At 41.2% G+C, this 16991-nt stretch overlaps 1 protein-coding gene across 1 annotated transcript in view; it reads left to right on the top strand.

Moving 5' to 3' along the window:
• LOC111865142 (lachesin-like) overlaps positions 1 to 16991 on the top strand; it is an 801402-nt gene that overhangs the window by 410967 nt on the left and 373444 nt on the right. The window lies entirely within an intron of this gene.

Raw genomic sequence — 16991 nt, 5'->3', positions numbered from 1 at the left:
GAAATGATGCAGTAACTTCGGAAAGAGCGGACTGTTTTTGCGAGGAAAAGCTTCAGTGCATGGACGTCACAGCAAATTATGGCGAGGCTCGGAGCTGTTGGTCACTTAGCTAATAAATTAAGTCCCAACTTTTTAAGGAAACTTAAGGCTGAATATCATGGTCACTGGTCCAATTCCTCAGCTACATACTCGTATATCCAGTCCACGACTTTCCATCCTATGAATGTATGAGGGTGGACCATATTAATTCGGCCTCTGCACCGCGAATTTCAGTGATCCATTATGCTTTAGCCCACGACTTCCCGTCTTATCTCATTAAGATACAGTTTAATAACATCCTCCCCTCTAGGTCTAGGTCTCTCTAGAGGCTCATCTTTTCGGGGTTTACAGCCGAAACTTTCTCTTCATTACTCATATCCCCCAAATGTCATAGTCCCCCCACCCAATTCATTCCACTCGTCGCCATTGTTTGATCTGCCTTATATATTTGAAGGACACAAAGAAACTTCTCATCATGGATTACTTCCTTCCTCTGAAGCCCAAATATTATCTTCAATCGATGTCCATCTCTGAAAAGAGACACAAAGTTTCACACTCGTACAGAACAACGGGTGAAATTGCAGTTTTGTAGATGAAGAACAAAGTTATTTGAACTGAACTTCCGAAAAAATTTCCCGAATATAATCTGCTCCTATTTTTCTTTCGTAAGTACAATTTTATTTTCATTCCAAAATATTTTAACGTTGCCACACTTGGGGACGATTTGTTAGCTGGGAATATATTTATATTATGAATTCGCCTTTCTTCCTAATGACGAAGAACGAACATATTCCCAGTTCTCTCTACTTTCCCTTTAGATGAAGCTCGTGTTAAACAACTAGTTTGCATTAATTAATTAAATAAATTCTACTTATGAAATCTGTGTTTCATTAATCTACGACGTAAATGAACAACATTAATTACGATGCCCTTCTGTCAAACCATTAATCAGTGTCTCAGTATCAGTTCTACACGACGCAGGTCCAGATAAGACGGACGATCCTCCTGAAATAACCCAGGTAATCGCCGCAAATTCAGTGGCAGAGAGATTTACAGCAACATCTTTTCAAAAATCATCTGCCGAATAGTGTTTAAAGAAACGCGTGTTTACGTGATAAATACATTATTATAAATTAAGTGCTCTCTATACGTGTATACGATATTGCCGGCCACCGTAGCAGATCAGCCTAATTAGGCCTGCCGCACACCAACTGCGCCAAGACAAGCATCAAGACACGAAACAAAAGACGCAGTATTGCTTCATTCGTGATTCGTCAGCAAGAATCTGACGTCAGCATCATGACTCAGACCGGTGTGCGGATGTTCTCATAATCTCATTTGTTTCAACTGTGCTCCTTTCTTTGTGTCATATCGCAGACATAGTGTCTTGACTGTTATATGTCTTGACGCATGCCGGTGTACGGCCTACCTAAGGCATGTACTGTCTTCGCTCGCTCGGAAGCTGGGATCGTGTGTTCGAATCCCACACAAGGCATGGATATTTGGTATGTGTATGTGTTTATTCTGTGTTTAGGTATAGGCCTTGTGAGGAGCTGATCACTCATCCAAGGAGTCCTACCATCTGTAAAATAATAAAGAAACTGAGAAATCACCCATATGCTCCAAAATGGGAGCGAGAGGAGGGGAAAACTGCACTGTATTACGGATGAGAGGACCAATAAACACATATGTTTTTAACGCCTGGAACGGTGAAGGTCGTCCTTAAATTTTCAGAAGATGAATTCAGTATGAAATAAGTACCTGCAGTTTAAGAACAGATGGACATACACAAATAAAGGAAATAAAGTAGGAACATTGGGTCTCTTGAAGCTTCTCTTTTCCTTCCTGTGAGTTTCGGGTCTAGTGAACTCGGTTCGTACGGAAGAGTGAAACACCAGCAACATCTGTGTCGTCATCTCCCAATATCAATATTGACTTTTGCTTATAGCTTCTCATATGCGGCAAGAAATCGCATCTCAGAAATAAGGAGAGGAACATGCTTAATAAAACAATAACGGAAACATATAAAGTAATTTTATTCGTGTTGGAGATACACTGACGCTCCGATCTGTGGGAAAGGGAGGGGCTTTATGCAAAGAATTTATTCTAGCAATATCAGTTTTTTCTTTTTCTTTAAAACCAATGTAATATCAGTTGGCCTTAACTTCAGTTATTTTTTCGTATTGAATATTATTTTAATATACAATGCTGGGGATTATATGCGACAGCAAGTCTGACCACGAATTGAACAAGAGGCAGCAATATGTATTGTTACTATTTTTCATCCAGTGTTTGCCTGTAATTTGTCTCTTGTCTTTATGTTGTGATTGCCCATAATGTAATTATTTGTATCTACACTGTCTGTAATTGGACTTGTAACTGTTGACTCGGCACATAAATAATAATTGAATTGAATTATTATGTTAATGTTATATTTTAGCGTCCTGTTGCACTGATTTATGTCCATGATTTATTCTGACCGTCTTACAGTGCATACATTTATTCACCTTACTCTTCTCTCTTGCACTACATGTTTCAGCACTAAAGTGTCATCTTTAGGTGCTTTTCGATGTACGTCGAAGTACTTCATTGCATGCCCTGTTGTCTTTATACTAAAATAACTAAAATATATATTCGTCATATATATTGATAAATTTTGAATATTAAAAGTATTAAAACTGTTCAGGATTTGTCATCCTTATGTCGTGTCTCAATACGCGAGTCACACCTATCTTCTTCTGTCGGAGCACTCTTCCTACTTTCATGTGTGTCTCTGTAACGTGAAATTANTGACATGATTTCAAAATTTGAATTGCTGCTGTCTAAATTACACAAGTTACCTTATTTTGTCTTTGTGTGTATGTGATTTTCTCTGATTTCTCATGTTTACTCTGTAATTGATTAAGTACGAAAATGAATAAATAAATAGGTAAATAATTGAATTAAATTCTCATTATCATCATCAATAGGAGAAGGAAATCGCGTAATATAATAACTGACTTCTCTTACTGGGTAGCAGAGAGAGACATTTTCTGTCTTTGTTATCAGTTCCGTACTTGAAGGGTTCCGTCTTTCAGGATCTGTCGCCGTGTAGACCCTTGGAAAGCTACTGACGTTTCTGAGTAACATGTCCCTTCGAGTTTGACGCATAAACCAAGCAAGAAACCTGCACGAAGAAGGTAGAAAATTGATCAACTCTGAAAATTGAGGCGACATATTTCTCCGAAACGTCTGTTGAATTCCGGCTGAATACATGGCCTTATACCGTAGAAGGTAACCACCTTTGTGGGAACCTCAGTTCGGGTGCCCTCCTGAGGTATAAAATTCATTTTGGTTTTTTGTGGAAATGGGGTGGACTTGTTCAAAAGTTGAAAGAGAAACAGAGAGGCACAGATGAAAACGCCATGATGAGCTCATAAGTCAGTTCTACTTCTTTGTATCGCTAATGTGGTGATAATTTGGTGAAGCACTTACAGATACGTAAGCAGTCCCCAAATCCACAAGTATATTTATTTTGCGTCAAAACAATAGTTCTTGTACAAAGACAGATACTGTCTTGAATTACTGCAGAAAGTTCTAGGCATTTCTATCAATGCTGCATAGCCTTGAGTATGCCGCTGCGATAGTTGCCCCTTTCAGTATTCTAAAATCATATAGCCACTGAATTCCAACATATTTCAAAATGAATATAACTCAAACGGGCTGAAAGACTAAAACGCAGTTTCATTCAATGAGGTAAAAAGGTAAATCTGTCCTTGTGCTTAACTAACTAAACACTACACCATGTAGGTGTATTGGGGAGTTGACATATAGGAGATGAGTGGTGAGCTTTACGCCCCGACCGCTTTATCCTGCGCGGAAAGAACCCCTTGTACCCAATGCCTCGGAGGCTGGTTTGGTCCTATAATCGGTCTGGATGAATTGGGGAGGAGAAGAATCATGCCCCTAACAGGAATCGAACTCCTTCCCCTCGGCCGCCAGCACGTAGCCAATCACTTTACCGACTGCGCTATCCCGGCTGCGTAGTTTCATGTAGTAAATTTCATAATTCAAATAATTCTATTGTGCATCCCTGTATTGCAGTTCAATAATTACAGAGCAATATTATCCGTATTATCTTGCACAAAACATATTGTTCTGAACATGTGTATGATTCCGTTATTCCCGATATAATTTCCCACTTTTACATCCAGATATTTTAGATAAAATGAGCATCATGTGCTCAGTTTTTGTCACTCTTAAATATCCTGGTGTTTACACACACGTACAGACTTATGTTAATTCGTATTACGACTAAGCTGATTAAAACTTAATACGCCAAGATAATTTATAATTTATTCAAACTGAATTTATTTTGTTCTTCTTGACGCTTTGTCAGTTGTATTAGTTACATAAGTCGAACATGATGTCCGTGAGCGCGCTTTGAAAAGATTACGTTAATTTATTTTGCGTGAGCACTGATTACGTTCAGTCCTTGTGACACCATTTTGTTTCCATTTTGTACCCATTAGCGCATGCGTCCTTTGTTTTTGTTCCCCTTCCTACTGCCATTTCCTTTGTGAAGTCTGTCTCAGAAACTCAAAAGAGGAAATGCATACGTAGCAAGTGAAGAAGAAGGGTGTTTTCTTAATTCCTTTCTGGCTCTTAGATCCGAAACCTTTCTGGTTTAACCCCGTTCTACCATTGTGCATTACACCTCGTCTATTTCTGGTGGATTTTTGTTTTAAATAGGCTATGAGCCTGTATTTGGGGTACGTGATAGCGCAGTTTGTTGAGGCATTATGCTACAAACCGGAAGGTAGCGGGTTCGAGTCCCGATGATGTGGATTTTTCAATTTACGTAATACTTCCAGCCGCAATATGGTCCTGGGGTCGACTCAACCTCTAACATAAATAAGTACCAGGAATTTTCATGGGGTTAAAGGACGGCCGGCGCGTAAGGGTGCCAACCTTACCGTCATCTGTTAGCCGATTGTCTAGAGAAAATGTGGGAGCCTCGATGTCTCACAACCTTATGGGTTTTCTCGGCCTGTTACAGGTTTAGCTTTACCTTTATGAGCCTGTGTTTGGAGTCTCGTGGAGCAAGTGAAATGCATGTCATTTTTGTTACATGTTGCGTTATTTGCCCTATTCGCTTTTTAGTTCGTGTCACATTTCGTAACACACTAATAATTATAATGATAATTATATGATTATAAAATTCTTACATTTCGGGACATTTCTGTCGCCTTGCTTGCAATTTATTTGTCGTATCCAATTCACGTCATCTAGCAGGTACCACAAACGAATGTGGTCTCAAAGAAATCTGTGCTTATTTCACCTTCTATTTCCAGCAATTATATAGTAAAAAGCTGTATGAGAAAAATAATCATGACTGAATCTCAGTTTTCATATTAACCCTCTTTTATTCCTCTTGGAGCCATTTTTCGATTGTTATTCAAATCTCCTTACAAGAGCACATTTCTCGGATGACTTAGAAAGAGGTTGTTATTTGCTTTACAGGATATCGAAACCTCTGGAGTGATCGTAAATTTGCTTGTCATCGATTTTTAATTTGCTTTTCCCATAATGTAAGCTTCTTTCTATAGTCACAGTGCATCCGCAGTAGTATTAGCAATTCGGATGTAGTGTTCACAAACTCATATGTGTGTTGGTAGATTCTCATGTCCAGGCTAAGAATCCTACGCTGATACACTCAAATGATCATGCATGATGGTGAACATTGTGTCTAGTGGTACAATCGTCATAGTCATAGTGGGAGGGGGGCACTCGGTAGCATAATTGGTTGAGGCACTATGATACAAGCTGGAAGTTCACGGGTTCGAGTCCCGATGAGGTGGATTTTTCAGTTGACCTAATCATTCCAGACGCACTTCGGTCCTGGGGTCGACTCGGCCTCTAACAGAAATGAGTACCAGGAATCTTCCTGGCGGGGTAAAGGGCTGCCGGCGCGTAAGGCTGACAACCTTACTGCCATCTATGAGCCGATTGTTTAGATAATGTGGGACCCTAACGCCTGACAAACCTATGGGCCTGCATGGCCCGTTAAATGTACAGCTTCACATGTTTCATAGTGATGTTGTAGAATACAATGACGGTTTATCTCAGAATATTTCACGAATATAACACACGGGAGTATAACACACGCAGTCACAGGAGCAAGACACAACACGAAGCACAATACACACACGAAAGTAGGAAGAATACTCCGATAGAAGAAGATAGGTGTGACTCGCGTATTGAGATACGACATAAGGATGACAAATCCTGAACAGTTTTAATATTTTTAATATTTAAAATTTATCAATATATATGACGAATATATATTTTAGTATAAAGACAACAGGGCATGCAATGAAGTAGTTTGACGTACATAGAAAAGCACCTGATGAAGATGGCACTTTTGTGCTGAAACATGTAGTGCAAGAGAGAAGAGTAAGGTGAATAAATGTATGCACTGTAAGACGGTTAGAATAAATCATGGACATAAATCAGTGCAACAGGACGCTAAAATATAACATTATTTCACGAAGTTTAAATTTTGTTAACACTAGTAAAGAGGGAAACGTTGTGTTCTTGTGTCAGGTTTGTCTGAGTACTCATGATATCGGTCAAATATTTAGTCACCGCTATGTGCCTGTATGTTGGACATAGTGGCCACGCTGGCTAAGGCGTGTAGTGTCTTTTAGAGAACGAGTACTGACATCTTGAGTTCGAACCCCACTCGGATATGTAGATATATATCTGCATTCTTTCTGCTTTTGTTTTCTTATGTAGGTAGAGGTTTGCGACGAGGCGATCCCTGCATAAGGAGCCAAGAAAAATGACTAGAAATAAGATCCCGACACCCAGAATGCTGGATACATAGGATCGTATAAGTCTGTATGGTTACCCAAGAAGATAGACATGTATACTTAGACTTGTCCCTGTATATTAGTTATGATCTGTCTCCTGTAACAAGCATTGGAGACGCATAGGGTTGTGGGACGTCGAGGCTCCCATACTTTTCTAGATAATCGGCTCACAGATGGCGGTGAGGCCAGCCTTACGCGCCGGCCGCCCTTTACCTCCAGGAATATTCCTGATAGTAATTTCTATTAGGGGCTGAGTCGGTTCCAGGCTTTTAGTGAGGCTGGAAAGGTTAGGTCAATTGAAATATCCCGTGATCTCATAGGGAATAGAAACCGCGATCTTCCGGCTTGTAGCACAGTGTCTCAATCAACTACGCTACCGCATGCTTTCTGTGACCTATTTAGATTCAAAATTAAACTGATCATATTTCGAGATATGTTTTCTGTTTGCTTATTTGCTTCTTGTTTGTAATTTATACCGTGGAGATGTGCAGTGACACGTAACATTTTTTAGTCGACTGAGGGAAAGAAGTTAAGCTCACAGTTTTAATATGGCGAACATGGGAAATATCCGGTCTATAAAACCGAGATTAACGGCCGTGGGAATCCGTCGCACCAAACTTTCCTTAAATGCACCGCTTCATGCAAATATTGAAGGAGGGAACAGAATCTCTGTTAGTCCTCGAAGGAAACATTTTGATAGCGTTACGAAAGAATTTAGATTGTTTTGTGTTGCTTCTTTTACGTCGCTGTGAGCAGCATAATGCGGAAATGACTTGATGATCAGTAAGTGATGAATTGGAAATAATCTTTTGGCCTAATCGCGGTACCTCCAGACCGTAACCGCGGAACCAACCTGCTTGGTGAAGTCAGAATTTTAATCTCCATTTCATATGGCTCGCTAACTCCATGGAGGAGATTGCATCACCAAAAACCAGTAACCATTCAGCTAGTCAGAAATTAGTCGCCGTCTTGGAACACGAAATTTCATTGCCTTTTTCACAAGAGCTCGTGCGTATTCCCTATCCTAACTATAAATATCAGATCTGCAACCCCATATCGTATTTCCTTAAGATACAATTTAATAGTGGGAACACGTGGTAGAGTAGTTGGTTGAGGGAATATGCTACAAACCAGAAGCTCGCGGGTTCGAGTCCCGATAAAGTGATTTTTTTTCAACTGACCTAATCCCTCCAGACGTACTACGGCCATGGGGTCGACTAAGCCTTTATCAGAAATGAGTACCAGGAATTTTCCTGGGAGGTAAAGGGGGGCCGGCGCTCGATGCTGACAACCTTAACGCTCTCTGTGAGCCGATTGTCTAGATAATGTGGGACCTTCAAAGTCTCACAACCCTATGGGCCTTCACGGCCTTTTACAAGTATAACTTTACATTTTATTAATAGGAGTATTTTCTCATCCAAATTTTAAGTATCACAGATTTCCCTTTTTTTCAAATTTTTTTTAATTCATTTAGTGGGGGGGGGGGGGGGAGTCCAACTGGGTACACTCGGCACGGCGGCCACTGATTGGCCTATTCTAGCCTGCCCCGGGTGATTACGATGATGGAGAATTTGGTGAAATGAAGATTGGCAGAGCAAACTGAAGTACTCGGAGAGAACTCGCCCCAGCGCGACTTTGTCCACCACAAATCCCACTTGACCAGACCCGCGATCGAACCCGGGCCACCGCGGTGGGAAGAGAGCGACTAACCGCTTGAGCTATGGAAAGGCCCTTTCTTTCAAGTTAATCGTGTGACAATTTATACACATTTCCTCTCTCTGCATGCACCAGCTATGCCATACTTTTAATTTTTGGTCATATTCATGATAATTTTGCAGGAGTACGGTTGTGGTACTCGACATTACGCAGTTCTCCCGAGTCTGTTGTTACTTTCTTTCTTTTATACGTCATATTTTTATATTTGTCGTGTTAGACCATACGTGATATGCGAGTCAGAAAAGAATATGGAAGCGCAGCGGACACGTGGAAACCGTCGCCTACCAGTTTCAATTCAGAAGTTCTCAGGCAACGCTTCGTATACTGAACATGTCGCATTAGCATGAGGTAACCAGAGAAATTACTGTACCGAAATGGAGTGAAGTTTTTTACTTTACTTTCCCCATCATAGATTCCACGTAGGGAAAAGAAAATTGGTTCTTTAAGGGAGAGGTGGAGCTACTTTTTCACTGTGCGGTCCGTTCCTGTCACCTGATTTCCGGGGCCGCAGATCCGTGTTCTGATATCGGAGAATTGAAACCGAGTGTTGGTCGCTGCTACTGCAACGCCAGTGCGGGCACTGAATGAAAGTAACATCTAAGGGAACAAAAGCCGTAAAATTTTTTCTGCCCTACTACATTCTTGAAACTAAAGGAAGTTTAGAATCTGTGTACTCCAAAGAGAGTCCATAATATCTGCTTTGGCTATATGATGTCCTTATGATGCAGAACCGGGAGGCTTCAGTAGTGAGGTACGTTGTAGTTACAATGTTCAACGCGTGCCTGGTCAGGGCGCTGGCTGTTCCCGAGCGCTAAATAATTACTGTTAGAGCTATGGAAGATCACATTTAGTTCAGGGGAAAATATACTTGGGTTCTAGATATGAAAGTTTGTCGATCGCAGTGGCCGCGCAGTCTAAGGCTGTCTTCGTCAGCTCAAACACTGAGATCGTGGCTTCGAATCCCACTTGAGGCGTGGATGTCTGTGTGTTTAATCTCTGCTTGTGCTGTTCTGTGTAACAGGTAGCGGCCTTGCGACGAGCTGATCTCCAGTCTGAGGAAACCTACCGACTGTGTAAAATATCAAGGAACTAAAAAGCAGCAAAGTTCCAACCAAGGGCTGTAGAGCCATAGATAGATAGATTTTTTTTTCCCCTTGGCACTACAGCGCCAGTGGGCCTAGGTCTACCTCCATGAACTTCTCCGTTCACTTCGGTGTTTCTAGATCTTACACATTCGGTAGGACTCCTTGGGCAGGTGATCAGCTCGTCGCAAGGCCTCTACCTGTACACAAACACAGAAAAACGCACACACACAAACTAAACGTCCATGCCCTGAGTGGGATTCGAACCCACGATCCTGGTTTCCAAGCGAGCGAAGACAGTACATGCCTTAGAACGCTCGGCTACCGTGACCGGCAGATAGATAGATATGAAAGGGTATTTAACGACTTCTTATTAATTTAAGGTTTCGCCAATTTAGATATAAGAATGACGGTGAAGAGCAGGAGTGCCGGAAGTAGCAATCCTAATCTAACTGAAGACATTCTTCGCTGTCAGATTGAAATAATTAGCAATTTAGTAAATATAAGCATACGGATTGTCACTTTCCTTTATTTACATCTAAAACTGTAAGATATAAGGAAGAATTGTGTTGGGGATTATATGTTTTTAATTTTTTCCTGTAACGGTTCTTCGAAGAGAAACTCACTTTGATAGATATTTCGCGAATTATGTGTGAGTTACTCCGGTCTAGGAAACCGAAATTAACTGCCTTGGGGATTCGTTGCTCTGATCACGCGACACCCTCTATCCTCTAAAGTCTGCACTAACTTCGACGACAAGCGGCGGTCGTTCGGTCGGTATAGTTCGCTTGCGGACTGAAACCACTGAGTTTGTTTTGTTTATGTGTGAGTTACTCGCGGGATAGGTGTAGAGACGTGCGTACTTCTGTGCATAGGAAGCCCATTGTTTCTAACTAATATTAACCAAAACCGGAAAGTGTCAACAAATATTAATATGACTCACGAATATCAAATATCTTTAAAAAAATGCTGCAGTTCTTAGTTCTTCTATTCTGACAGACGGACGGAAGTGCAGACAGACATTAACCTTTAAGAAACGAAGTACGCCGTATGGGACATTGAAAGAGTAGAAAAGCTAATATGCTCATTTCTCTAATGTTCATTGTGAACACACCAAAAATAAATGTGAGCAGAAAATGAGGTAATCACTGAATATCTGAAAGGGTCCCTCCCGTATGCGGTCGTATTACCTAGCAACAATTTCAGTCGCTTTATCTGTAGGATACAGTTTCTGGTGTGCCTAAGCACCAAACTGTGGAGGCGTATGTTAGGCACGGAGCTAAATCTCCATACATTTTCTACACTGGTGCGACATAATAGTGTTTTGTCAGCATGCTGCTTTGTTCTCTGGGAGAGAAGACAGATATTCATGTAATAAGAAGCTGTGAGAGCCGCTACAGTCTGTCTATAAATGCTAAGGAAGAAAGACATTATCACCAAACTTTACCAGAAGCAATTGTTTTCACTTGCAATATTATCTGTAAAACACCATCATTCCTACGATAATTTTTCCAACATTTTAGAAAAGAGATTTCTTCGTTATGACGGAATTGCTGTAGTAGGAAACGGCATTAAATGTTCTTTTTTTTCATTTTATGAGCGTTAATTTAGAATTGTCGAATATGCTTTCTGTGATATATGAATGGTTAAATAACGCTAAGAGNTCTCCATTCTTCTCCAACACCACATTTCGAAACTTTCCAGATGTTTCTGATCTACTGCCCTAAGTGTCCATGTTTCAGCCCCATACAGAGCTATGCTCCAAATGTAGCATTTCACTAGTTTCTTCCTCAAATTTAAGTCCAATTTGCTGGTAGAATACGAGATATACAGATTAAATTACTGTTACATTCGAAATCTAAGTCACTGTTCGGAATGAAGTGACAAAAGCATCAGTGAGTTTTACTTGTTAGAAGTAAGGAATATAAAATAAACACATCGCTATAAGACAATCTCATTTGTGTATACTGCTGTTGCATGACAATGCTTTCAGACCTTTGCAATCCACTGTATTTGCTGCAATGTTAGTCTAATCATGTCCTATATTATCCCCTTTTACGTCATTATCGGGCTTTCACTGTGTTAGCCTACACGTCCTACAACTTACTATCATCCCATTAACGAGGTCTCCTCGCAAGCAGTGATCCATTTGAGAGCAGTTATGGGCCTCATGTTGGTAGCTGTACCATCCCGTATTAGAACTGGAAAGTAGGGTGACGTTGTTATGGTGGTCACGTCTCTGCTTGTGTCCATAGAACGTCTATAAGGTTTTCATCTCTCTGACTAGCCTGCTTCTGTCTCTTCATGACGGCGCCATCTCACCTACCACGTCTCGGCTTTATGATACCTGTTTTCTTGCTTCATTGCTCCTCCTATATACGGCAACTTGTTTAACTTGATACAGCTTTTCGTAGCATGTGACATGATGCGAGCTGCGAAACAAAATTTAAGGAGATGTACTCTGTGTAGGCTTTGCCGCGAGGTGTACAGGGAAGGGAGATAAAGGGTCGGGTGGAAGAATGAGACGTGTAGAGGAGAAGAGGTTAACCTGAAAGTAGCTGCACATAATAGTAGAGAAAAGAATGGTGAAACTAGTTCAAGACCTGGCATAGACTGGAAATAAGTGCAATATATTTCTGCCAACAGCCGTACATAATGGTTGTTTCTCTTTCTATTCTTGTTATTTGTGTTCATTAGTAGCTTTTAAGCTGGTCACGGTGGCCGAGCGGTCTAGGGTATGTACTGTCTTCGCTCGCTTGGAAACCGGGATCGTGGGTTCGAATCCAACTCAGGACATGGATGTTTAGTTTGTGTGTGTGTGTGTGTGTGCGTTTTTCTGTGTTTGTGTACAGGTAGAGGCCTTGCGATAAGCTGATCACCCGCCCAAGGAGTCCTACCGAATGTGTAAGATCTAGAAAAACCGAAGTGAACGGAGTTCATGGAGGTAGGCCTAGGCCCACTGGGGCTGTAGTGCCAAGGAAGAAAATAGCTTTTAAAGGACTAAACATTTCGTGTCTAGAGTCTACTCTATCCTAGTCCTCGGTTCAGTTCCCATTGTGCTGAATGCATGGGATGTTTTTCTGTAATTTAAGCCTCTTGTATCACGTGGGGGTTTCTTTCCGAATCCTGTTTAAAGTCACGACTCCTGCTTTGTGCGTCACGCAGTTCAGTTCGTTGTATCTTTAAGCTACCATAAATTTGGTTTTCACAGTTTCTAAACGTATCAAAACAAAAAGCAGATTTGAAGAATGCCGTCTTCTGGGATGTGGCGCCGTGTAGATCTTGTGTGAACCTACGTTTCCGAGGAACATATCTCCTCCTTCTTAAAGGTAGAAGACTCCATGAGTTAGGAACCAGCTGCATAAATGACGGCACAAACAGCATAAACGCACACAGACATCCATGCTTCAAGTGGAATTCGAACCTACGATCCCAGTGTTTCAGCGAGCGAAGACAGTTCATACCTTAGACCGCGTGGGCCACTGTGATCGGCATGAGAGACCTCTATCGACGTGAATTCATTCTGAACAAGCACTCCTGGTAAAGGAAAACATTTTACGGGACGTTGTACTTGATGATTCTGTTTACTACATGGGAAATAGACATACGCAGTGTAGCCGTATTTTGCATGTAGAATGTTTAAAAGCGTTTTGTCGAATTTCAGTTGGTATCGCTTGCCGCGAAAATCTGTTATTGCGAAATGTCGTTAGCAAACACGTAACAATGTGTACATATGTTTCGCGTGCCGTACAATCATTCGCCCGATACTAGTACCAGGTGGTTTTCCCATCGTCACTACATTTCCCTGCGAACGGTGGTGAGTGTGTTGTACAATAGTTGGATCCATCCCATGTTTCAGCTCTGCAACGGCCGCTGGATTATGTGCGTCGAAAAGCGTTACTGCTGAGGATGTAGTTCCTTCAAAGTCTCACAATCGAGTGTCCCTGGCGGATGAAGCATGTTTCACACTGAACGGGATTTTAAATACTCGTAACCAGCACACATAGGTTGAGTAAAACAATATTCATTTCAATATACACGATTCCACTAGCAGTTTTCAATAAATGTTTGAGCTGGAATAATTGACGATTTCTTGGTCGTTATAAGCTGCCGCCTCCACAGTCTGGGGCTTCCTATTTACATTCTTCTGAAGACATTACCGCAGCAACTTGACGTCGTAGCATTGGCAACGTGGCATACACTGTAGGCATGGTGTGGCTGCTACCCAGTCTTCTCGAGATGTCATGTCACTACCCAACTCATAATGGAGAAACCGTGTGGCCTCCGTGATCTCCCGAACTCACTCCTGCCATCTGAGGAGTCTTACTTATGTCCATAACCCGCGGGACGAGCAGTGGGACACAATTGAAGTGTCAGAGAAGACAGCATGCAATATGGCTAATTTCTTTAAGCAGGCCAGGAATTCTTGTTGTAACAAGGTTCATTCATACATTTATTGTAAAAATGAACCGTTTGACGTCTTTTTTAAACAGTTACTAACTGACCAGAAGCCTTTCTGTTCACAGTAAAAACCCTTTATTCTCAACTACGTCATTTGTTTTTCTTTCCTCTCGTTTCCGGGTGCCCTATCTCGCTAAAGAAGCGGTTGCGATCGTTTCTGCTTGTCTGTAAGTGTAGAAGACAATGCTTACATTTAAAGTATACAATTAAGAATCGCCCTGAATACTGTTTACGTGTTTTAGATGCGCGTTTCTATGCTGCTTTCCAGACAGGAATGCTTTCGAAAATGCAGTCTCCTTGTTTTGCCAGTGTACGTAAATGCAATAAATAATGTTCTTAATTACATCTCTACCATTCACTCATTTGCATATTTTTAGTCTGTCCACCATCTCATTAACAGATCAGCGATTTACACTAATCGATCATAATCAATAAAAGGCAGTCGATTTGTGAATGTCTGATATACTAATGCAAGTGCAATTCGCTCTTCATTAATTAGCGGCTACTCAAATCATGGACCGCAAGCCTAATTGGACACATGGTCAGCTCATTTTGTACTAATTTATCGGTATTTTATTTTATGGATGTTTCGGTCATGAAGAGGAATGTAAACATGCATTATGAAATTAATAACACTTGTTCATGGTTTATGATATAACACTGTTCATTCATTTTGCAGTTCTTGATATTCCCTGCAACGTGAAATGGAAACTGTGGATAACAGTAGGATGTTTTCTATTCACAGTAATGAGTGATCGATAGGCTGTTTGTTCCACGGCACTATCTCAGTATTGCCGGTGGAGGAGTCCACAAAAATATTACGGGTGACCTCATCACTACGTATTCCTATATTCGCGCATACGTATAGTATGTACGCTCATTAATACATTTCTAATTCCAGAGCCTGTCATATCAGTGAGATGTATTTCAACCGTCCCTTCTTCTACGCTCGTCGTTGCTCCGGCCGCTCCTTTCCTCCTCGTAGTTGCTACGGCTACTCCTGCTTACCGCTCCGTCCTCCTTTACCCTTCCTTGCAATTTGGGTACAGAAGTAACCAGGTTGGATTTAGGATAATGGTAGGCATGGATCTCTTTCTCAGGTCGATAACAGGTCTTTCTTCGAAGAAACTTCAACACAACGAACCCTTGGCTTTACAACCTTAGGTTTGATTTACTTATTATTTGTCACACAATCACTAATCTATCATTTTCAATTATACATCACTCACTATTTATAATAGTTACATTGGCACTGTCCCGCCTACAAAGGCGATTTTATGAGGAAATAGCCAGTGCCTCCAATCACGAGGAGTGTATCTTATCAACTCTTGCCTACCACTGGCTTGGCGACGCTAACAGACCTAACCTTCCCAGCACCACACCCTAGATGACATCATTCCCCACATCAATCCGGGGATCCACCGTCCACTCTCCAGCTACAAAACTGCACATACGAAAAAATGCCGTGCTATCGTCACGTAGGCACCTCCCCTCCAGGGCCTCACACATTCAAGTCCACTAGTAATCGGTTACAGTATAATAGACAAAGTTGCACTGGTTCAGACATTTCTTACTTCTCACCCCCTCCCCAAATTCTGTTAGAGCCCACCCTATTTTTTTTCAAACCCCTGCCTGTAGAGCCGCAGTATTCAACCGGCTATTGACATGCGATTCATACCTCGTCTTACTGGAACAACTGAATGGGGGCACAAACCTTCCTCAGCCATTTAGCTGTTGCGCAGCTAGTCAAGAAGTTCTATAGCAGTATTCTTCTATCACTCACCGTTAGTCGACACTTTTATAGCGGTCTACTTCTAGCTTACTAATTATCTCAGGTTGTTTTATTTATAAGGTGAGGTTCGTTGTTGTCGGTAGAGCTAAGGATTTCTTTCTCAAGGCGTATAGCGGGCCTCAAACTCCGAGAGGTAGGAATTAAGCTCAACACTACACACGCACATATCAAGTTTAACTGTTTATTAAAGGTTTATGCCCTTTTTTTTTCCTTGGCACTACAGCCCCAGTGGGCTTAGGACTACCTCCATGAACTTCTTCGTTCACTTATACCCTTTAACTTACCCAGTTACTAATTTCGCTTATAACTTTGCTTAATTTTTTATTTTTTTTTTCGGAGCACAACACTTTTGCTTCTAGCGTTACTATTTTAGAACTTACAACTTGATTACTAATGCTTAACACAGACAATAAATTTCAACTGACCGATATAAGTTTTGCTTTCGAATTCTTCAAGGAGCCGGTGTTTTACTGACTTCGACGACTGACTTCTCTTCAAACCGTGAGGTCCTTGGTCCATCACCTTCTCGGCTCTGTCACACCCTTAAATTCTAGTGATTGGATGTTTTGAAATTAAAGATTTCACTTTATTTCCCTGATTTCCAGTCAGCTCACTGTGAATTTGGATTTTATCCCTTAAAGACATAACGTAACTTTCGATAGGTCTTTGATGAATTCTACGCTTGGCTTCGGTCTCTGGCCCTCTTTAAGAATTACAATCTGCAGAAACTGTCAAGTTTCGAATTCCCAAAGATTGCCGCAGTTACACTTTCGAGCTAAAATTCCAAAAATATCCACAGGATTTTTTCCGGTTCTATTTCAAGTTTGAGAATAAGCTAATTCTTACATGCAAGAATAGGCCCATGTCTTACTGACTTGTTCATAACATCCCACTGTGAAACAATTACATTTCTAATTAATAAACTTAATTAAATTTAAATGGGTGCATGGCAGTGGTGCGGTTTCAGTTCCCTCCCTCTCACGAAATCCATTGCCACTGGTCATCTGATGTTATGTGAACATATTTCTAACGAAACTCCTCTCAATA

Source organism: Cryptotermes secundus, unplaced genomic scaffold (genome assembly GCF_002891405.2).
Source record: "Cryptotermes secundus unplaced genomic scaffold, Csec_1.0 scaffold92, whole genome shotgun sequence".
Lineage (NCBI taxonomy): Eukaryota > Metazoa > Arthropoda > Insecta > Blattodea > Kalotermitidae > Cryptotermes > Cryptotermes secundus.
This window is presented reverse-complemented; position numbering and strand designations above follow the sequence as displayed.